Below are 20,077 nucleotides of genomic sequence, written 5' to 3'. Positions count from 1 at the left end.
AGAGCGCTGCCCCTTGCCTCTGCCCGCAGGTGCCGACGGTCCGCTTTCGCTTGCAGCTCACTCGGCACGGCTGCTGCTGGTGGGAGGGGCCTAAGCTAAGGAGGCCGGCCGGCTGGCGCCCCCCGCGGCTGCGGTCGTTGTCGGGCCGTTGACAGGAGATCAAAGAGCAGGGCCCCCGCCCGGGACTGGCGGGCAGGCAGGCGAGCAAGCAGGCAGGCAAGAGAGGGGGAGAGCGGAGTCCGGGCGGCCGGCAGCCGCGTGCGGACCGGGCTCCAGAGGCGTCGGCCTGCGCCGCTGCGCGCCAGCCGGACGCCCGCGCGCCCGCCCAAGGCCGGCGTCGGGCATCGCTTCTCGGCCTTTTGGCTAAGATCAAGTGTAGTATCTGTTCTTATCAGTTTAATATCTGATACGTCCCCCATCGGGGGACCACATATTAAACGGATTTTTGGAACAGGGAGCTGGATCAGGAGCTTGCTCCGTCCTCTCCACGCATCGGCCCGGTATTGCAGCGCCTCCGGGAACGGTGCACTACCTTCTCTCAGCGGTGAAAAGACAGACGTAGCTAGCAAGCAAGCGAGGTGGACCGGAGCTCCTTCCTCTCCGGTCTCGTCTCTCGTCCATCTGTGTGTCTCTGTGTCTCTCTCTCTCCCCCTCCCCGTTCCCGTGCTCCCTCCGTGCACTTTCCCGCGCCTCGACTCTCTCGGCAAGCAGGCCGGCCCCCTTTTCGGCTCCCGTGCGTTTTCCCTCCAAAAAACTTAGTTTTTTCCTCCTTTTTCCAGGGAGGCAGGCGTGGCTTGTGTGTGTGTGTGTGTGTGTGTGTGTGTGTGTGTGTGTGTGTGTGTGTGTGTCCCCGTCCTTGCAGGCGGGCCCCTTTCGACAGCCGGCCGTTTTCCCTCCAAAAAACTTAGTATATACACCTTTTCTTTCTTTTTTTCGGCAGGCAGGCAGGTGTGTGTGTGTCCCCGTCCCTCCCGAGAGAGCGCTGCCCCTTGCCTCTGCCCGCAGGTGCCGACGGTCCGCTTTCGCTTGCAGCTCACTCGGCACGGCTGCTGCTGGTGGGAGGGGCCTAAGCTAAGGAGGCCGGCCGGCTGGCGCCCCCCGCGGCTGCGGTCGTTGTCGGGCCGTTGACAGGAGATCAAAGAGCAGGGCCCCCGCCCGGGACTGGCGGGCAGGCAGGCGAGCAAGCAGGCAGGCAAGAGAGGGGGAGAGCGGAGTCCGGGCGGCCGGCAGCCGCGTGCGGACCGGGCTCCAGAGGCGTCGGCCTGCGCCGCTGCGCGCCAGCCGGACGCCCGCGCGCCCGCCCAAGGCCGGCGTCGGGCATCGCTTCTCGGCCTTTTGGCTAAGATCAAGTGTAGTATCTGTTCTTATCAGTTTAATATCTGATACGTCCCCCATCGGGGGACCACATATTAAACGGATTTTTGGAACAGGGAGCTGGATCAGGAGCTTGCTCCGTCCTCTCCACGCATCGGCCCGGTATTGCAGCGCCTCCGGGAACGGTGCACTACCTTCTCTCAGCGGTGAAAAGACAGACGTAGCTAGCAAGCAAGCGAGGTGGACCGGAGCTCCTTCCTCTCCGGTCTCGTCTCTCGTCCATCTGTGTGTCTCTGTGTCTCTCTCTCTCCCCCTCCCCGTTCCCGTGCTCCCTCCGTGCACTTTCCCGCGCCTCGACTCTCTCGGCAAGCAGGCCGGCCCCCTTTTCGGCTCCCGTGCGTTTTCCCTCCAAAAAACTTAGTTTTTTCCTCCTTTTTCCAGGGAGGCAGGCGTGGCTTGTGTGTGTGTGTGTGTGTGTGTGTGTGTGTGTGTGTGTGTGTGTGTGTGTGTCCCCGTCCTTGCAGGCGGGCCCCTTTCGACAGCCGGCCGTTTTCCCTCCAAAAAACTTAGTATATACACCTTTTCTTTCTTTTTTTCGGCAGGCAGGCAGGTGTGTGTGTGTCCCCGTCCCTCCCGAGAGAGCGCTGCCCCTTGCCTCTGCCCGCAGGTGCCGACGGTCCGCTTTCGCTTGCAGCTCACTCGGCACGGCTGCTGCTGGTGAGAGGGGCCTAAGCTAAGGAGGCCGGCCGGCTGGCGCCCCCCGCGGCTGCGGTCGTTGTCGGGCCGTTGACAGGAGATCAAAGAGCAGGGCCCCCGCCCGGGACTGGCGGGCAGGCAGGCGAGCAAGCAGGCAGGCAAGAGAGGGGGAGAGCGGAGTCCGGGCGGCCGGCAGCCGCGTGCGGACCGGGCTCCAGAGGCGTCGGCCTGCGCCGCTGCGCGCCAGCCGGACGCCCGCGCGCCCGCCCAAGGCCGGCGTCGGGCATCGCTTCTCGGCCTTTTGGCTAAGATCAAGTGTAGTATCTGTTCTTATCAGTTTAATATCTGATACGTCCCCCATCGGGGGACCACATATTAAACGGATTTTTGGAACAGGGAGCTGGATCAGGAGCTTGCTCCGTCCTCTCCACGCATCGGCCCGGTATTGCAGCGCCTCCGGGAACGGTGCACTACCTTCTCTCAGCGGTGAAAAGACAGACGTAGCTAGCAAGCAAGCGAGGTGGACCGGAGCTCCTTCCTCTCCGGTCTCGTCTCTCGTCCATCTGTGTGTCTCTGTGTCTCTCTCTCTCCCCCTCCCCGTTCCCGTGCTCCCTCCGTGCACTTTCCCGCGCCTCGACTCTCTCGGCAAGCAGGCCGGCCCCCTTTTCGGCTCCCGTGCGTTTTCCCTCCAAAAAACTTAGTTTTTTCCTCCTTTTTCCAGGGAGGCAGGCGTGGCTTGTGTGTGTGTGTGTGTGTGTGTGTGTGTGTGTGTGTGTGTGTGTGTGTGTGTCCCCGTCCTTGCAGGCGGGCCCCTTTCGACAGCCGGCCGTTTTCCCTCCAAAAAACTTAGTATATACACCTTTTCTTTCTTTTTTTCGGCAGGCAGGCAGGTGTGTGTGTGTCCCCGTCCCTCCCGAGAGAGCGCTGCCCCTTGCCTCTGCCCGCAGGTGCCGACGGTCCGCTTTCGCTTGCAGCTCACTCGGCACGGCTGCTGCTGGTGGGAGGGGCCTAAGCTAAGGAGGCCGGCCGGCTGGCGCCCCCCGCGGCTGCGGTCGTTGTCGGGCCGTTGACAGGAGATCAAAGAGCAGGGCCCCCGCCCGGGACTGGCGGGCAGGCAGGCGAGCAAGCAGGCAGGCAAGAGAGGGGGAGAGCGGAGTCCGGGCGGCCGGCAGCCGCGTGCGGACCGGGCTCCAGAGGCGTCGGCCTGCGCCGCTGCGCGCCAGCCGGACGCCCGCGCGCCCGCCCAAGGCCGGCGTCGGGCATCGCTTCTCGGCCTTTTGGCTAAGATCAAGTGTAGTATCTGTTCTTATCAGTTTAATATCTGATACGTCCCCCATCGGGGGACCACATATTAAACGGATTTTTGGAACAGGGAGCTGGATCAGGAGCTTGCTCCGTCCTCTCCACGCATCGGCCCGGTATTGCAGCGCCTCCGGGAACGGTGCACTACCTTCTCTCAGCGGTGAAAAGACAGACGTAGCTAGCAAGCAAGCGAGGTGGACCGGAGCTCCTTCCTCTCCGGTCTCGTCTCTCGTCCATCTGTGTGTCTCTGTGTCTCTCTCTCTCCCCCTCCCCGTTCCCGTGCTCCCTCCGTGCACTTTCCCGCGCCTCGACTCTCTCGGCAAGCAGGCCGGCCCCCTTTTCGGCTCCCGTGCGTTTTCCCTCCAAAAAACTTAGTTTTTTCCTCCTTTTTCCAGGGAGGCAGGCGTGGCTTGTGTGTGTGTGTGTGTGTGTGTGTGTGTGTGTGTGTGTGTGTGTGTGTGTGTCCCCGTCCTTGCAGGCGGGCCCCTTTCGACAGCCGGCCGTTTTCCCTCCAAAAAACTTAGTATATACACCTTTTCTTTCTTTTTTTCGGCAGGCAGGCAGGTGTGTGTGTGTCCCCGTCCCTCCCGAGAGAGCGCTGCCCCTTGCCTCTGCCCGCAGGTGCCGACGGTCCGCTTTCGCTTGCAGCTCACTCGGCACGGCTGCTGCTGGTGGGAGGGGCCTAAGCTAAGGAGGCCGGCCGGCTGGCGCCCCCCGCGGCTGCGGTCGTTGTCGGGCCGTTGACAGGAGATCAAAGAGCAGGGCCCCCGCCCGGGACTGGCGGGCAGGCAGGCGAGCAAGCAGGCAGGCAAGAGAGGGGGAGAGCGGAGTCCGGGCGGCCGGCAGCCGCGTGCGGACCGGGCTCCAGAGGCGTCGGCCTGCGCCGCTGCGCGCCAGCCGGACGCCCGCGCGCCCGCCCAAGGCCGGCGTCGGGCATCGCTTCTCGGCCTTTTGGCTAAGATCAAGTGTAGTATCTGTTCTTATCAGTTTAATATCTGATACGTCCCCCATCGGGGGACCACATATTAAACGGATTTTTGGAACAGGGAGCTGGATCAGGAGCTTGCTCCGTCCTCTCCACGCATCGGCCCGGTATTGCAGCGCCTCCGGGAACGGTGCACTACCTTCTCTCAGCGGTGAAAAGACAGACGTAGCTAGCAAGCAAGCGAGGTGGACCGGAGCTCCTTCCTCTCCGGTCTCGTCTCTCGTCCATCTGTGTGTCTCTGTGTCTCTCTCTCTCCCCCTCCCCGTTCCCGTGCTCCCTCCGTGCACTTTCCCGCGCCTCGACTCTCTCGGCAAGCAGGCCGGCCCCCTTTTCGGCTCCCGTGCGTTTTCCCTCCAAAAAACTTAGTTTTTTCCTCCTTTTTCCAGGGAGGCAGGCGTGGCTTGTGTGTGTGTGTGTGTGTGTGTGTGTGTGTGTGTGTGTGTGTGTGTGTGTCCCCGTCCTTGCAGGCGGGCCCCTTTCGACAGCCGGCCGTTTTCCCTCCAAAAAACTTAGTATATACACCTTTTCTTTCTTTTTTTCGGCAGGCAGGCAGGTGTGTGTGTGTCCCCGTCCCTCCCGAGAGAGCGCTGCCCCTTGCCTCTGCCCGCAGGTGCCGACGGTCCGCTTTCGCTTGCAGCTCACTCGGCACGGCTGCTGCTGGTGGGAGGGGCCTAAGCTAAGGAGGCCGGCCGGCTGGCGCCCCCCGCGGCTGCGGTCGTTGTCGGGCCGTTGACAGGAGATCAAAGAGCAGGGCCCCCGCCCGGGACTGGCGGGCAGGCAGGCGAGCAAGCAGGCAGGCAAGAGAGGGGGAGAGCGGAGTCCGGGCGGCCGGCAGCCGCGTGCGGACCGGGCTCCAGAGGCGTCGGCCTGCGCCGCTGCGCGCCAGCCGGACGCCCGCGCGCCCGCCCAAGGCCGGCGTCGGGCATCGCTTCTCGGCCTTTTGGCTAAGATCAAGTGTAGTATCTGTTCTTATCAGTTTAATATCTGATACGTCCCCCATCGGGGGACCACATATTAAACGGATTTTTGGAACAGGGAGCTGGATCAGGAGCTTGCTCCGTCCTCTCCACGCATCGGCCCGGTATTGCAGCGCCTCCGGGAACGGTGCACTACCTTCTCTCAGCGGTGAAAAGACAGACGTAGCTAGCAAGCAAGCGAGGTGGACCGGAGCTCCTTCCTCTCCGGTCTCGTCTCTCGTCCATCTGTGTGTCTCTGTGTCTCTCTCTCTCCCCCTCCCCGTTCCCGTGCTCCCTCCGTGCACTTTCCCGCGCCTCGACTCTCTCGGCAAGCAGGCCGGCCCCCTTTTCGGCTCCCGTGCGTTTTCCCTCCAAAAAACTTAGTTTTTTCCTCCTTTTTCCAGGGAGGCAGGCGTGGCTTGTGTGTGTGTGTGTGTGTGTGTGTGTGTGTGTGTGTGTGTGTGTGTGTGTGTCCCCGTCCTTGCAGGCGGGCCCCTTTCGACAGCCGGCCGTTTTCCCTCCAAAAAACTTAGTATATACACCTTTTCTTTCTTTTTTTCGGCAGGCAGGCAGGTGTGTGTGTGTCCCCGTCCCTCCCGAGAGAGCGCTGCCCCTTGCCTCTGCCCGCAGGTGCCGACGGTCCGCTTTCGCTTGCAGCTCACTCGGCACGGCTGCTGCTGGTGGGAGGGGCCTAAGCTAAGGAGGCCGGCCGGCTGGCGCCCCCCGCGGCTGCGGTCGTTGTCGGGCCGTTGACAGGAGATCAAAGAGCAGGGCCCCCGCCCGGGACTGGCGGGCAGGCAGGCGAGCAAGCAGGCAGGCAAGAGAGGGGGAGAGCGGAGTCCGGGCGGCCGGCAGCCGCGTGCGGACCGGGCTCCAGAGGCGTCGGCCTGCGCCGCTGCGCGCCAGCCGGACGCCCGCGCGCCCGCCCAAGGCCGGCGTCGGGCATCGCTTCTCGGCCTTTTGGCTAAGATCAAGTGTAGTATCTGTTCTTATCAGTTTAATATCTGATACGTCCCCCATCGGGGGACCACATATTAAACGGATTTTTGGAACAGGGAGCTGGATCAGGAGCTTGCTCCGTCCTCTCCACGCATCGGCCCGGTATTGCAGCGCCTCCGGGAACGGTGCACTACCTTCTCTCAGCGGTGAAAAGACAGACGTAGCTAGCAAGCAAGCGAGGTGGACCGGAGCTCCTTCCTCTCCGGTCTCGTCTCTCGTCCATCTGTGTGTCTCTGTGTCTCTCTCTCTCCCCCTCCCCGTTCCCGTGCTCCCTCCGTGCACTTTCCCGCGCCTCGACTCTCTCGGCAAGCAGGCCGGCCCCCTTTTCGGCTCCCGTGCGTTTTCCCTCCAAAAAACTTAGTTTTTTCCTCCTTTTTCCAGGGAGGCAGGCGTGGCTTGTGTGTGTGTGTGTGTGTGTGTGTGTGTGTGTGTGTGTGTGTGTGTGTGTGTCCCCGTCCTTGCAGGCGGGCCCCTTTCGACAGCCGGCCGTTTTCCCTCCAAAAAACTTAGTATATACACCTTTTCTTTCTTTTTTTCGGCAGGCAGGCAGGTGTGTGTGTGTCCCCGTCCCTCCCGAGAGAGCGCTGCCCCTTGCCTCTGCCCGCAGGTGCCGACGGTCCGCTTTCGCTTGCAGCTCACTCGGCACGGCTGCTGCTGGTGGGAGGGGCCTAAGCTAAGGAGGCCGGCCGGCTGGCGCCCCCCGCGGCTGCGGTCGTTGTCGGGCCGTTGACAGGAGATCAAAGAGCAGGGCCCCCGCCCGGGACTGGCGGGCAGGCAGGCGAGCAAGCAGGCAGGCAAGAGAGGGGGAGAGCGGAGTCCGGGCGGCCGGCAGCCGCGTGCGGACCGGGCTCCAGAGGCGTCGGCCTGCGCCGCTGCGCGCCAGCCGGACGCCCGCGCGCCCGCCCAAGGCCGGCGTCGGGCATCGCTTCTCGGCCTTTTGGCTAAGATCAAGTGTAGTATCTGTTCTTATCAGTTTAATATCTGATACGTCCCCCATCGGGGGACCACATATTAAACGGATTTTTGGAACAGGGAGCTGGATCAGGAGCTTGCTCCGTCCTCTCCACGCATCGGCCCGGTATTGCAGCGCCTCCGGGAACGGTGCACTACCTTCTCTCAGCGGTGAAAAGACAGACGTAGCTAGCAAGCAAGCGAGGTGGACCGGAGCTCCTTCCTCTCCGGTCTCGTCTCTCGTCCATCTGTGTGTCTCTGTGTCTCTCTCTCTCCCCCTCCCCGTTCCCGTGCTCCCTCCGTGCACTTTCCCGCGCCTCGACTCTCTCGGCAAGCAGGCCGGCCCCCTTTTCGGCTCCCGTGCGTTTTCCCTCCAAAAAACTTAGTTTTTTCCTCCTTTTTCCAGGGAGGCAGGCGTGGCTTGTGTGTGTGTGTGTGTGTGTGTGTGTGTGTGTGTGTGTGTGTGTGTGTGTCCCCGTCCTTGCAGGCGGGCCCCTTTCGACAGCCGGCCGTTTTCCCTCCAAAAAACTTAGTATATACACCTTTTCTTTCTTTTTTTCGGCAGGCAGGCAGGTGTGTGTGTGTCCCCGTCCCTCCCGAGAGAGCGCTGCCCCTTGCCTCTGCCCGCAGGTGCCGACGGTCCGCTTTCGCTTGCAGCTCACTCGGCACGGCTGCTGCTGGTGGGAGGGGCCTAAGCTAAGGAGGCCGGCCGGCTGGCGCCCCCCGCGGCTGCGGTCGTTGTCGGGCCGTTGACAGGAGATCAAAGAGCAGGGCCCCCGCCCGGGACTGGCGGGCAGGCAGGCGAGCAAGCAGGCAGGCAAGAGAGGGGGAGAGCGGAGTCCGGGCGGCCGGCAGCCGCGTGCGGACCGGGCTCCAGAGGCGTCGGCCTGCGCCGCTGCGCGCCAGCCGGACGCCCGCGCGCCCGCCCAAGGCCGGCGTCGGGCATCGCTTCTCGGCCTTTTGGCTAAGATCAAGTGTAGTATCTGTTCTTATCAGTTTAATATCTGATACGTCCCCCATCGGGGGACCACATATTAAACGGATTTTTGGAACAGGGAGCTGGATCAGGAGCTTGCTCCGTCCTCTCCACGCATCGGCCCGGTATTGCAGCGCCTCCGGGAACGGTGCACTACCTTCTCTCAGCGGTGAAAAGACAGACGTAGCTAGCAAGCAAGCGAGGTGGACCGGAGCTCCTTCCTCTCCGGTCTCGTCTCTCGTCCATCTGTGTGTCTCTGTGTCTCTCTCTCTCCCCCTCCCCGTTCCCGTGCTCCCTCCGTGCACTTTCCCGCGCCTCGACTCTCTCGGCAAGCAGGCCGGCCCCCTTTTCGGCTCCCGTGCGTTTTCCCTCCAAAAAACTTAGTTTTTTCCTCCTTTTTCCAGGGAGGCAGGCGTGGCTTGTGTGTGTGTGTGTGTGTGTGTGTGTGTGTGTGTGTGTGTGTGTGTGTGTGTCCCCGTCCTTGCAGGCGGGCCCCTTTCGACAGCCGGCCGTTTTCCCTCCAAAAAACTTAGTATATACACCTTTTCTTTCTTTTTTTCGGCAGGCAGGCAGGTGTGTGTGTGTCCCCGTCCCTCCCGAGAGAGCGCTGCCCCTTGCCTCTGCCCGCAGGTGCCGACGGTCCGCTTTCGCTTGCAGCTCACTCGGCACGGCTGCTGCTGGTGGGAGGGGCCTAAGCTAAGGAGGCCGGCCGGCTGGCGCCCCCCGCGGCTGCGGTCGTTGTCGGGCCGTTGACAGGAGATCAAAGAGCAGGGCCCCCGCCCGGGACTGGCGGGCAGGCAGGCGAGCAAGCAGGCAGGCAAGAGAGGGGGAGAGCGGAGTCCGGGCGGCCGGCAGCCGCGTGCGGACCGGGCTCCAGAGGCGTCGGCCTGCGCCGCTGCGCGCCAGCCGGACGCCCGCGCGCCCGCCCAAGGCCGGCGTCGGGCATCGCTTCTCGGCCTTTTGGCTAAGATCAAGTGTAGTATCTGTTCTTATCAGTTTAATATCTGATACGTCCCCCATCGGGGGACCACATATTAAACGGATTTTTGGAACAGGGAGCTGGATCAGGAGCTTGCTCCGTCCTCTCCACGCATCGGCCCGGTATTGCAGCGCCTCCGGGAACGGTGCACTACCTTCTCTCAGCGGTGAAAAGACAGACGTAGCTAGCAAGCAAGCGAGGTGGACCGGAGCTCCTTCCTCTCCGGTCTCGTCTCTCGTCCATCTGTGTGTCTCTGTGTCTCTCTCTCTCCCCCTCCCCGTTCCCGTGCTCCCTCCGTGCACTTTCCCGCGCCTCGACTCTCTCGGCAAGCAGGCCGGCCCCCTTTTCGGCTCCCGTGCGTTTTCCCTCCAAAAAACTTAGTTTTTTCCTCCTTTTTCCAGGGAGGCAGGCGTGGCTTGTGTGTGTGTGTGTGTGTGTGTGTGTGTGTGTGTGTGTGTGTGTGTGTGTCCCCGTCCTTGCAGGCGGGCCCCTTTCGACAGCCGGCCGTTTTCCCTCCAAAAAACTTAGTATATACACCTTTTCTTTCTTTTTTTCGGCAGGCAGGCAGGTGTGTGTGTGTCCCCGTCCCTCCCGAGAGAGCGCTGCCCCTTGCCTCTGCCCGCAGGTGCCGACGGTCCGCTTTCGCTTGCAGCTCACTCGGCACGGCTGCTGCTGGTGGGAGGGGCCTAAGCTAAGGAGGCCGGCCGGCTGGCGCCCCCCGCGGCTGCGGTCGTTGTCGGGCCGTTGACAGGAGATCAAAGAGCAGGGCCCCCGCCCGGGACTGGCGGGCAGGCAGGCGAGCAAGCAGGCAGGCAAGAGAGGGGGAGAGCGGAGTCCGGGCGGCCGGCAGCCGCGTGCGGACCGGGCTCCAGAGGCGTCGGCCTGCGCCGCTGCGCGCCAGCCGGACGCCCGCGCGCCCGCCCAAGGCCGGCGTCGGGCATCGCTTCTCGGCCTTTTGGCTAAGATCAAGTGTAGTATCTGTTCTTATCAGTTTAATATCTGATACGTCCCCCATCGGGGGACCACATATTAAACGGATTTTTGGAACAGGGAGCTGGATCAGGAGCTTGCTCCGTCCTCTCCACGCATCGGCCCGGTATTGCAGCGCCTCCGGGAACGGTGCACTACCTTCTCTCAGCGGTGAAAAGACAGACGTAGCTAGCAAGCAAGCGAGGTGGACCGGAGCTCCTTCCTCTCCGGTCTCGTCTCTCGTCCATCTGTGTGTCTCTGTGTCTCTCTCTCTCCCCCTCCCCGTTCCCGTGCTCCCTCCGTGCACTTTCCCGCGCCTCGACTCTCTCGGCAAGCAGGCCGGCCCCCTTTTCGGCTCCCGTGCGTTTTCCCTCCAAAAAACTTAGTTTTTTCCTCCTTTTTCCAGGGAGGCAGGCGTGGCTTGTGTGTGTGTGTGTGTGTGTGTGTGTGTGTGTGTGTGTGTGTGTGTGTGTGTCCCCGTCCTTGCAGGCGGGCCCCTTTCGACAGCCGGCCGTTTTCCCTCCAAAAAACTTAGTATATACACCTTTTCTTTCTTTTTTTCGGCAGGCAGGCAGGTGTGTGTGTGTCCCCGTCCCTCCCGAGAGAGCGCTGCCCCTTGCCTCTGCCCGCAGGTGCCGACGGTCCGCTTTCGCTTGCAGCTCACTCGGCACGGCTGCTGCTGGTGGGAGGGGCCTAAGCTAAGGAGGCCGGCCGGCTGGCGCCCCCCGCGGCTGCGGTCGTTGTCGGGCCGTTGACAGGAGATCAAAGAGCAGGGCCCCCGCCCGGGACTGGCGGGCAGGCAGGCGAGCAAGCAGGCAGGCAAGAGAGGGGGAGAGCGGAGTCCGGGCGGCCGGCAGCCGCGTGCGGACCGGGCTCCAGAGGCGTCGGCCTGCGCCGCTGCGCGCCAGCCGGACGCCCGCGCGCCCGCCCAAGGCCGGCGTCGGGCATCGCTTCTCGGCCTTTTGGCTAAGATCAAGTGTAGTATCTGTTCTTATCAGTTTAATATCTGATACGTCCCCCATCGGGGGACCACATATTAAACGGATTTTTGGAACAGGGAGCTGGATCAGGAGCTTGCTCCGTCCTCTCCACGCATCGGCCCGGTATTGCAGCGCCTCCGGGAACGGTGCACTACCTTCTCTCAGCGGTGAAAAGACAGACGTAGCTAGCAAGCAAGCGAGGTGGACCGGAGCTCCTTCCTCTCCGGTCTCGTCTCTCGTCCATCTGTGTGTCTCTGTGTCTCTCTCTCTCCCCCTCCCCGTTCCCGTGCTCCCTCCGTGCACTTTCCCGCGCCTCGACTCTCTCGGCAAGCAGGCCGGCCCCCTTTTCGGCTCCCGTGCGTTTTCCCTCCAAAAAACTTAGTTTTTTCCTCCTTTTTCCAGGGAGGCAGGCGTGGCTTGTGTGTGTGTGTGTGTGTGTGTGTGTGTGTGTGTGTGTGTGTGTGTGTGTGTCCCCGTCCTTGCAGGCGGGCCCCTTTCGACAGCCGGCCGTTTTCCCTCCAAAAAACTTAGTATATACACCTTTTCTTTCTTTTTTTCGGCAGGCAGGCAGGTGTGTGTGTGTCCCCGTCCCTCCCGAGAGAGCGCTGCCCCTTGCCTCTGCCCGCAGGTGCCGACGGTCCGCTTTCGCTTGCAGCTCACTCGGCACGGCTGCTGCTGGTGAGAGGGGCCTAAGCTAAGGAGGCCGGCCGGCTGGCGCCCCCCGCGGCTGCGGTCGTTGTCGGGCCGTTGACAGGAGATCAAAGAGCAGGGCCCCCGCCCGGGACTGGCGGGCAGGCAGGCGAGCAAGCAGGCAGGCAAGAGAGGGGGAGAGCGGAGTCCGGGCGGCCGGCAGCCGCGTGCGGACCGGGCTCCAGAGGCGTCGGCCTGCGCCGCTGCGCGCCAGCCGGACGCCCGCGCGCCCGCCCAAGGCCGGCGTCGGGCATCGCTTCTCGGCCTTTTGGCTAAGATCAAGTGTAGTATCTGTTCTTATCAGTTTAATATCTGATACGTCCCCCATCGGGGGACCACATATTAAACGGATTTTTGGAACAGGGAGCTGGATCAGGAGCTTGCTCCGTCCTCTCCACGCATCGGCCCGGTATTGCAGCGCCTCCGGGAACGGTGCACTACCTTCTCTCAGCGGTGAAAAGACAGACGTAGCTAGCAAGCAAGCGAGGTGGACCGGAGCTCCTTCCTCTCCGGTCTCGTCTCTCGTCCATCTGTGTGTCTCTGTGTCTCTCTCTCTCCCCCTCCCCGTTCCCGTGCTCCCTCCGTGCACTTTCCCGCGCCTCGACTCTCTCGGCAAGCAGGCCGGCCCCCTTTTCGGCTCCCGTGCGTTTTCCCTCCAAAAAACTTAGTTTTTTCCTCCTTTTTCCAGGGAGGCAGGCGTGGCTTGTGTGTGTGTGTGTGTGTGTGTGTGTGTGTGTGTGTGTGTGTGTGTGTGTGTCCCCGTCCTTGCAGGCGGGCCCCTTTCGACAGCCGGCCGTTTTCCCTCCAAAAAACTTAGTATATACACCTTTTCTTTCTTTTTTTCGGCAGGCAGGCAGGTGTGTGTGTGTCCCCGTCCCTCCCGAGAGAGCGCTGCCCCTTGCCTCTGCCCGCAGGTGCCGACGGTCCGCTTTCGCTTGCAGCTCACTCGGCACGGCTGCTGCTGGTGGGAGGGGCCTAAGCTAAGGAGGCCGGCCGGCTGGCGCCCCCCGCGGCTGCGGTCGTTGTCGGGCCGTTGACAGGAGATCAAAGAGCAGGGCCCCCGCCCGGGACTGGCGGGCAGGCAGGCGAGCAAGCAGGCAGGCAAGAGAGGGGGAGAGCGGAGTCCGGGCGGCCGGCAGCCGCGTGCGGACCGGGCTCCAGAGGCGTCGGCCTGCGCCGCTGCGCGCCAGCCGGACGCCCGCGCGCCCGCCCAAGGCCGGCGTCGGGCATCGCTTCTCGGCCTTTTGGCTAAGATCAAGTGTAGTATCTGTTCTTATCAGTTTAATATCTGATACGTCCCCCATCGGGGGACCACATATTAAACGGATTTTTGGAACAGGGAGCTGGATCAGGAGCTTGCTCCGTCCTCTCCACGCATCGGCCCGGTATTGCAGCGCCTCCGGGAACGGTGCACTACCTTCTCTCAGCGGTGAAAAGACAGACGTAGCTAGCAAGCAAGCGAGGTGGACCGGAGCTCCTTCCTCTCCGGTCTCGTCTCTCGTCCATCTGTGTGTCTCTGTGTCTCTCTCTCTCCCCCTCCCCGTTCCCGTGCTCCCTCCGTGCACTTTCCCGCGCCTCGACTCTCTCGGCAAGCAGGCCGGCCCCCTTTTCGGCTCCCGTGCGTTTTCCCTCCAAAAAACTTAGTTTTTTCCTCCTTTTTCCAGGGAGGCAGGCGTGGCTTGTGTGTGTGTGTGTGTGTGTGTGTGTGTGTGTGTGTGTGTGTGTGTGTGTCCCCGTCCTTGCAGGCGGGCCCCTTTCGACAGCCGGCCGTTTTCCCTCCAAAAAACTTAGTATATACACCTTTTCTTTCTTTTTTTCGGCAGGCAGGCAGGTGTGTGTGTGTCCCCGTCCCTCCCGAGAGAGCGCTGCCCCTTGCCTCTGCCCGCAGGTGCCGACGGTCCGCTTTCGCTTGCAGCTCACTCGGCACGGCTGCTGCTGGTGGGAGGGGCCTAAGCTAAGGAGGCCGGCCGGCTGGCGCCCCCCGCGGCTGCGGTCGTTGTCGGGCCGTTGACAGGAGATCAAAGAGCAGGGCCCCCGCCCGGGACTGGCGGGCAGGCAGGCGAGCAAGCAGGCAGGCAAGAGAGGGGGAGAGCGGAGTCCGGGCGGCCGGCAGCCGCGTGCGGACCGGGCTCCAGAGGCGTCGGCCTGCGCCGCTGCGCGCCAGCCGGACGCCCGCGCGCCCGCCCAAGGCCGGCGTCGGGCATCGCTTCTCGGCCTTTTGGCTAAGATCAAGTGTAGTATCTGTTCTTATCAGTTTAATATCTGATACGTCCCCCATCGGGGGACCACATATTAAACGGATTTTTGGAACAGGGAGCTGGATCAGGAGCTTGCTCCGTCCTCTCCACGCATCGGCCCGGTATTGCAGCGCCTCCGGGAACGGTGCACTACCTTCTCTCAGCGGTGAAAAGACAGACGTAGCTAGCAAGCAAGCGAGGTGGACCGGAGCTCCTTCCTCTCCGGTCTCGTCTCTCGTCCATCTGTGTGTCTCTGTGTCTCTCTCTCTCCCCCTCCCCGTTCCCGTGCTCCCTCCGTGCACTTTCCCGCGCCTCGACTCTCTCGGCAAGCAGGCCGGCCCCCTTTTCGGCTCCCGTGCGTTTTCCCTCCAAAAAACTTAGTTTTTTCCTCCTTTTTCCAGGGAGGCAGGCGTGGCTTGTGTGTGTGTGTGTGTGTGTGTGTGTGTGTGTGTGTGTGTGTGTGTGTGTGTCCCCGTCCTTGCAGGCGGGCCCCTTTCGACAGCCGGCCGTTTTCCCTCCAAAAAACTTAGTATATACACCTTTTCTTTCTTTTTTTCGGCAGGCAGGCAGGTGTGTGTGTGTCCCCGTCCCTCCCGAGAGAGCGCTGCCCCTTGCCTCTGCCCGCAGGTGCCGACGGTCCGCTTTCGCTTGCAGCTCACTCGGCACGGCTGCTGCTGGTGGGAGGGGCCTAAGCTAAGGAGGCCGGCCGGCTGGCGCCCCCCGCGGCTGCGGTCGTTGTCGGGCCGTTGACAGGAGATCAAAGAGCAGGGCCCCCGCCCGGGACTGGCGGGCAGGCAGGCGAGCAAGCAGGCAGGCAAGAGAGGGGGAGAGCGGAGTCCGGGCGGCCGGCAGCCGCGTGCGGACCGGGCTCCAGAGGCGTCGGCCTGCGCCGCTGCGCGCCAGCCGGACGCCCGCGCGCCCGCCCAAGGCCGGCGTCGGGCATCGCTTCTCGGCCTTTTGGCTAAGATCAAGTGTAGTATCTGTTCTTATCAGTTTAATATCTGATACGTCCCCCATCGGGGGACCACATATTAAACGGATTTTTGGAACAGGGAGCTGGATCAGGAGCTTGCTCCGTCCTCTCCACGCATCGGCCCGGTATTGCAGCGCCTCCGGGAACGGTGCACTACCTTCTCTCAGCGGTGAAAAGACAGACGTAGCTAGCAAGCAAGCGAGGTGGACCGGAGCTCCTTCCTCTCCGGTCTCGTCTCTCGTCCATCTGTGTGTCTCTGTGTCTCTCTCTCTCCCCCTCCCCGTTCCCGTGCTCCCTCCGTGCACTTTCCCGCGCCTCGACTCTCTCGGCAAGCAGGCCGGCCCCCTTTTCGGCTCCCGTGCGTTTTCCCTCCAAAAAACTTAGTTTTTTCCTCCTTTTTCCAGGGAGGCAGGCGTGGCTTGTGTGTGTGTGTGTGTGTGTGTGTGTGTGTGTGTGTGTGTGTGTGTGTGTGTCCCCGTCCTTGCAGGCGGGCCCCTTTCGACAGCCGGCCGTTTTCCCTCCAAAAAACTTAGTATATACACCTTTTCTTTCTTTTTTTCGGCAGGCAGGCAGGTGTGTGTGTGTCCCCGTCCCTCCCGAGAGAGCGCTGCCCCTTGCCTCTGCCCGCAGGTGCCGACGGTCCGCTTTCGCTTGCAGCTCACTCGGCACGGCTGCTGCTGGTGGGAGGGGCCTAAGCTAAGGAGGCCGGCCGGCTGGCGCCCCCCGCGGCTGCGGTCGTTGTCGGGCCGTTGACAGGAGATCAAAGAGCAGGGCCCCCGCCCGGGACTGGCGGGCAGGCAGGCGAGCAAGCAGGCAGGCAAGAGAGGGGGAGAGCGGAGTCCGGGCGGCCGGCAGCCGCGTGCGGACCGGGCTCCAGAGGCGTCGGCCTGCGCCGCTGCGCGCCAGCCGGACGCCCGCGCGCCCGCCCAAGGCCGGCGTCGGGCATCGCTTCTCGGCCTTTTGGCTAAGATCAAGTGTAGTATCTGTTCTTATCAGTTTAATATCTGATACGTCCCCCATCGGGGGACCACATATTAAACGGATTTTTGGAACAGGGAGCTGGATCAGGAGCTTGCTCCGTCCTCTCCACGCATCGGCCCGGTATTGCAGCGCCTCCGGGAACGGTGCACTACCTTCTCTCAGCGGTGAAAAGACAGACGTAGCTAGCAAGCAAGCGAGGTGGACCGGAGCTCCTTCCTCTCCGGTCTCGTCTCTCGTCCATCTGTGTGTCTCTGTGTCTCTCTCTCTCCCCCTCCCCGTTCCCGTGCTCCCTCCGTGCACTTTCCCGCGCCTCGACTCTCTCGGCAAGCAGGCCGGCCCCCTTTTCGGCTCCCGTGCGTTTTCCCTCCAAAAAACTTAGTTTTTTCCTCCTTTTTCCAGGGAGGCAGGCGTGGCTTGTGTGTGTGTGTGTGTGTGTGTGTGTGTGTGTGTGTGTGTGTGTGTGTGTCCCCGTCCTTGCAGGCGGGCCCCTTTCGACAGCCGGCCGTTTTCCCTCCAAAAAACTTAGTATATACACCTTTTCTTAGGCAGGCAGGTGTGTGTGTGTCCCCGTCCCTCCCGAGAGAGCGCTGCCCCTTGCCTCTGCCCGCAGGTGCCGACGGTCCGCTTTCGCTTGCAGCTCACTCGGCACGGCTGCTGCTGGTGGGAGGGGCCTAAGCTAAGGAGGCCGGCCGGCTGGCGCCCCCCGCGGCTGCGGTCGTTGTCGGGCCGTTGACAGGAGATCAAAGAGCAGGGCCCCCGCCCGGGACTGGCGGGCAGGCAGGCGAGCAAGCAGGCAGGCAAGAGAGGGGGAGAGCGGAGTCCGGGCGGCCGGCAGCCGCGTGCGGACCGGGCTCCAGAGGCGTCGGCCTGCGCCGCTGCGCGCCAGCCGGACGCCCGCGCGCCCGCCCAAGGCCGGCGTCGGGCATCGCTTCTCGGCCTTTTGGCTAAGATCAAGTGTAGTATCTGTTCTTATCAGTTTAATATCTGATACGTCCCCCATCGGGGGACCACATATTAAACGGATTTTTGGAACAGGGAGCTGGATCAGGAGCTTGCTCCGTCCTCTCCACGCATCGGCCCGGTATTGCAGCGCCTCCGGGAACGGTGCACTACCTTCTCTCAGCGGTGAAAAGACAGACGTAGCTAGCAAGCAAGCGAGGTGGACCGGAGCTCCTTCCTCTCCGGTCTCGTCTCTCGTCCATCTGTGTGTCTCTGTGTCTCTCTCTCTCCCCCTCCCCGTTCCCGTGCTCCCTCCGTGCACTTTCCCGCGCCTCGACTCTCTCGGCAAGCAGGCCGGCCCCCTTTTCGGCTCCCGTGCGTTTTCCCTCCAAAAAACTTAGTTTTTTCCTCCTTTTTCCAGGGAGGCAGGCGTGGCTTGTGTGTGTGTGTGTGTGTGTGTGTGTGTGTGTGTGTGTGTGTGTGTGTGTCCCCGTCCTTGCAGGCGGGCCCCTTTCGACAGCCGGCCGTTTTCCCTCCAAAAAACTTAGTATATACACCTTTTCTTTCTTTTTTTCGGCAGGCAGGCAGGTGTGTGTGTGTCCCCGTCCCTCCCGAGAGAGCGCTGCCCCTTGCCTCTGCCCGCAGGTGCCGACGGTCCGCTTTCGCTTGCAGCTCACTCGGCACGGCTGCTGCTGGTGGGAGGGGCCTAAGCTAAGGAGGCCGGCCGGCTGGCGCCCCCCGCGGCTGCGGTCGTTGTCGGGCCGTTGACAGGAGATCAAAGAGCAGGGCCCCCGCCCGGGACTGGCGGGCAGGCAGGCGAGCAAGCAGGCAGGCAAGAGAGGGGGAGAGCGGAGTCCGGGCGGCCGGCAGCCGCGTGCGGACCGGGCTCCAGAGGCGTCGGCCTGCGCCGCTGCGCGCCAGCCGGACGCCCGCGCGCCCGCCCAAGGCCGGCGTCGGGCATCGCTTCTCGGCCTTTTGGCTAAGATCAAGTGTAGTATCTGTTCTTATCAGTTTAATATCTGATACGTCCCCCATCGGGGGACCACATATTAAACGGATTTTTGGAACAGGGAGCTGGATCAGGAGCTTGCTCCGTCCTCTCCACGCATCGGCCCGGTATTGCAGCGCCTCCGGGAACGGTGCACTACCTTCTCTCAGCGGTGAAAAGACAGACGTAGCTAGCAAGCAAGCGAGGTGGACCGGAGCTCCTTCCTCTCCGGTCTCGTCTCTCGTCCATCTGTGTGTCTCTGTGTCTCTCTCTCTCCCCCTCCCCGTTCCCGTGCTCCCTCCGTGCACTTTCCCGCGCCTCGACTCTCTCGGCAAGCAGGCCGGCCCCCTTTTCGGCTCCCGTGCGTTTTCCCTCCAAAAAACTTAGTTTTTTCCTCCTTTTTCCAGGGAGGCAGGCGTGGCTTGTGTGTGTGTGTGTGTGTGTGTGTGTGTGTGTGTGTGTGTGTGTGTGTGTGTCCCCGTCCTTGCAGGCGGGCCCCTTTCGACAGCCGGCCGTTTTCCCTCCAAAAAACTTAGTATATACACCTTTTCTTTCTTTTTTTCGGCAGGCAGGCAGGTGTGTGTGTGTCCCCGTCCCTCCCGAGAGAGCGCTGCCCCTTGCCTCTGCCCGCAGGTGCCGACGGTCCGCTTTCGCTTGCAGCTCACTCGGCACGGCTGCTGCTGGTGGGAGGGGCCTAAGCTAAGGAGGCCGGCCGGCTGGCGCCCCCCGCGGCTGCGGTCGTTGTCGGGCCGTTGACAGGAGATCAAAGAGCAGGGCCCCCGCCCGGGACTGGCGGGCAGGCAGGCGAGCAAGCAGGCAGGCAAGAGAGGGGGAGAGCGGAGTCCGGGCGGCCGGCAGCCGCGTGCGGACCGGGCTCCAGAGGCGTCGGCCTGCGCCGCTGCGCGCCAGCCGGACGCCCGCGCGCCCGCCCAAGGCCGGCGTCGGGCATCGCTTCTCGGCCTTTTGGCTAAGATCAAGTGTAGTATCTGTTCTTATCAGTTTAATATCTGATACGTCCCCCATCGGGGGACCACATATTAAACGGATTTTTGGAACAGGGAGCTGGATCAGGAGCTTGCTCCGTCCTCTCCACGCATCGGCCCGGTATTGCAGCGCCTCCGGGAACGGTGCACTACCTTCTCTCAGCGGTGAAAAGACAGACGTAGCTAGCAAGCAAGCGAGGTGGACCGGAGCTCCTTCCTCTCCGGTCTCGTCTCTCGTCCATCTGTGTGTCTCTGTGTCTCTCTCTCTCCCCCTCCCCGTTCCCGTGCTCCCTCCGTGCACTTTCCCGCGCCTCGACTCTCTCGGCAAGCAGGCCGGCCCCCTTTTCGGCTCCCGTGCGTTTTCCCTCCAAAAAACTTAGTTTTTTCCTCCTTTTTCCAGGGAGGCAGGCGTGGCTTGTGTGTGTGTGTGTGTGTGTGTGTGTGTGTGTGTGTGTGTGTGTGTGTGTCCCCGTCCTTGCAGGCGGGCCCTTCGACAGCCGGCCGTTTTCCCTCCAAAAAACTTAGTATATACACCTTTTCTTTCTTTTTTTCGGCAGGCAGGCAGGTGTGTGTGTGTCCCCGTCCCTCCCGAGAGAGCGCTGCCCCTTGCCTCTGCCCGCAGGTGCCGACGGTCCGCTTTCGCTTGCAGCTCACTCGGCACGGCTGCTGCTGGTGGGAGGGGCCTAAGCTAAGGAGGCCGGCCGGCTGGCGCCCCCCGCGGCTGCGGTCGTTGTCGGGCCGTTGACAGGAGATCAAAGAGCAGGGCCCCCGCCCGGGACTGGCGGGCAGGCAGGCGAGCAAGCAGGCAGGCAAGAGAGGGGGAGAGCGGAGTCCGGGCGGCCGGCAGCCGCGTGCGGACCGGGCTCCAGAGGCGTCGGCCTGCGCCGCTGCGCGCCAGCCGGACGCCCGCGCGCCCGCCCAAGGCCGGCGTCGGGCATCGCTTCTCGGCCTTTTGGCTAAGATCAAGTGTAGTATCTGTTCTTATCAGTTTAATATCTGATACGTCCCCCATCGGGGGACCACATATTAAACGGATTTTTGGAACAGGGAGCTGGATCAGGAGCTTGCTCCGTCCTCTCCACGCATCGGCCCGGTATTGCAGCGCCTCCGGGAACGGTGCACTACCTTCTCTCAGCGGTGAAAAGACAGACGTAGCTAGCAAGCAAGCGAGGTGGACCG

The 20,077-nt window shown here is 62.9% G+C and overlaps 21 non-coding genes across 21 annotated transcripts; all 21 read left to right on the top strand.

The window, feature by feature from the left end:
- Positions 1-343: 343 nt before the first annotated feature.
- LOC148807716 (U2 spliceosomal RNA) lies at positions 344-534 on the top strand. The gene has a single exon (XR_016088679.1). It is a non-coding gene; the product is annotated as a U2 spliceosomal RNA (small nuclear RNA).
- Positions 535-1,319: 785 nt separating this feature from the next.
- On the top strand, positions 1,320-1,510 carry LOC148807715 (U2 spliceosomal RNA). The gene has a single exon (XR_016088678.1). It is a non-coding gene; the product is annotated as a U2 spliceosomal RNA (small nuclear RNA).
- A 785-nt stretch (positions 1,511-2,295) lies between these two features.
- Positions 2,296-2,486, top strand: LOC148807714 (U2 spliceosomal RNA). Its single transcript, XR_016088677.1, has one exon. It is a non-coding gene; the product is annotated as a U2 spliceosomal RNA (small nuclear RNA).
- A 785-nt stretch (positions 2,487-3,271) lies between these two features.
- Positions 3,272-3,462, top strand: LOC148807713 (U2 spliceosomal RNA). Its single transcript, XR_016088676.1, has one exon. It is a non-coding gene; the product is annotated as a U2 spliceosomal RNA (small nuclear RNA).
- A 785-nt stretch (positions 3,463-4,247) lies between these two features.
- On the top strand, positions 4,248-4,438 carry LOC148807712 (U2 spliceosomal RNA). The gene has a single exon (XR_016088675.1). It is a non-coding gene; the product is annotated as a U2 spliceosomal RNA (small nuclear RNA).
- Positions 4,439-5,221: 783 nt separating this feature from the next.
- On the top strand, positions 5,222-5,412 carry LOC148807711 (U2 spliceosomal RNA). Its single transcript, XR_016088674.1, has one exon. It is a non-coding gene; the product is annotated as a U2 spliceosomal RNA (small nuclear RNA).
- A 785-nt stretch (positions 5,413-6,197) lies between these two features.
- LOC148807710 (U2 spliceosomal RNA) lies at positions 6,198-6,388 on the top strand. Its single transcript, XR_016088673.1, has one exon. It is a non-coding gene; the product is annotated as a U2 spliceosomal RNA (small nuclear RNA).
- A 785-nt stretch (positions 6,389-7,173) lies between these two features.
- On the top strand, positions 7,174-7,364 carry LOC148807709 (U2 spliceosomal RNA). Its single transcript, XR_016088671.1, has one exon. It is a non-coding gene; the product is annotated as a U2 spliceosomal RNA (small nuclear RNA).
- A 783-nt stretch (positions 7,365-8,147) lies between these two features.
- On the top strand, positions 8,148-8,338 carry LOC148807708 (U2 spliceosomal RNA). The gene has a single exon (XR_016088670.1). It is a non-coding gene; the product is annotated as a U2 spliceosomal RNA (small nuclear RNA).
- Positions 8,339-9,123: 785 nt separating this feature from the next.
- LOC148807707 (U2 spliceosomal RNA) lies at positions 9,124-9,314 on the top strand. Its single transcript, XR_016088669.1, has one exon. It is a non-coding gene; the product is annotated as a U2 spliceosomal RNA (small nuclear RNA).
- A 783-nt stretch (positions 9,315-10,097) lies between these two features.
- LOC148807706 (U2 spliceosomal RNA) lies at positions 10,098-10,288 on the top strand. The gene has a single exon (XR_016088668.1). It is a non-coding gene; the product is annotated as a U2 spliceosomal RNA (small nuclear RNA).
- Positions 10,289-11,073: 785 nt separating this feature from the next.
- On the top strand, positions 11,074-11,264 carry LOC148807705 (U2 spliceosomal RNA). The gene has a single exon (XR_016088667.1). It is a non-coding gene; the product is annotated as a U2 spliceosomal RNA (small nuclear RNA).
- A 785-nt stretch (positions 11,265-12,049) lies between these two features.
- Positions 12,050-12,240, top strand: LOC148807704 (U2 spliceosomal RNA). Its single transcript, XR_016088666.1, has one exon. It is a non-coding gene; the product is annotated as a U2 spliceosomal RNA (small nuclear RNA).
- A 785-nt stretch (positions 12,241-13,025) lies between these two features.
- On the top strand, positions 13,026-13,216 carry LOC148807703 (U2 spliceosomal RNA). The gene has a single exon (XR_016088665.1). It is a non-coding gene; the product is annotated as a U2 spliceosomal RNA (small nuclear RNA).
- Positions 13,217-13,999: 783 nt separating this feature from the next.
- LOC148807702 (U2 spliceosomal RNA) lies at positions 14,000-14,190 on the top strand. Its single transcript, XR_016088664.1, has one exon. It is a non-coding gene; the product is annotated as a U2 spliceosomal RNA (small nuclear RNA).
- Positions 14,191-14,975: 785 nt separating this feature from the next.
- On the top strand, positions 14,976-15,166 carry LOC148807701 (U2 spliceosomal RNA). Its single transcript, XR_016088663.1, has one exon. It is a non-coding gene; the product is annotated as a U2 spliceosomal RNA (small nuclear RNA).
- A 785-nt stretch (positions 15,167-15,951) lies between these two features.
- On the top strand, positions 15,952-16,142 carry LOC148807700 (U2 spliceosomal RNA). Its single transcript, XR_016088662.1, has one exon. It is a non-coding gene; the product is annotated as a U2 spliceosomal RNA (small nuclear RNA).
- Positions 16,143-16,912: 770 nt separating this feature from the next.
- LOC148807699 (U2 spliceosomal RNA) lies at positions 16,913-17,103 on the top strand. The gene has a single exon (XR_016088660.1). It is a non-coding gene; the product is annotated as a U2 spliceosomal RNA (small nuclear RNA).
- A 783-nt stretch (positions 17,104-17,886) lies between these two features.
- LOC148807698 (U2 spliceosomal RNA) lies at positions 17,887-18,077 on the top strand. Its single transcript, XR_016088659.1, has one exon. It is a non-coding gene; the product is annotated as a U2 spliceosomal RNA (small nuclear RNA).
- Positions 18,078-18,862: 785 nt separating this feature from the next.
- Positions 18,863-19,053, top strand: LOC148807697 (U2 spliceosomal RNA). The gene has a single exon (XR_016088658.1). It is a non-coding gene; the product is annotated as a U2 spliceosomal RNA (small nuclear RNA).
- A 781-nt stretch (positions 19,054-19,834) lies between these two features.
- LOC148807696 (U2 spliceosomal RNA) lies at positions 19,835-20,025 on the top strand. The gene has a single exon (XR_016088657.1). It is a non-coding gene; the product is annotated as a U2 spliceosomal RNA (small nuclear RNA).
- The last annotated feature ends 52 nt before the right edge of the window (positions 20,026-20,077 follow it).

The sequence above is a fragment of the Atractosteus spatula genome, unplaced genomic scaffold (assembly GCF_055471065.1).
Source record: "Atractosteus spatula isolate fAtrSpa1 unplaced genomic scaffold, fAtrSpa1.hap1 Scaffold_27, whole genome shotgun sequence".
In the NCBI taxonomy this organism is placed as follows: domain Eukaryota; kingdom Metazoa; phylum Chordata; class Actinopteri; order Semionotiformes; family Lepisosteidae; genus Atractosteus; species Atractosteus spatula.
Note: the sequence above shows the minus strand (reverse complement) of the source record. Positions and strands in the feature narration are given on the sequence as shown.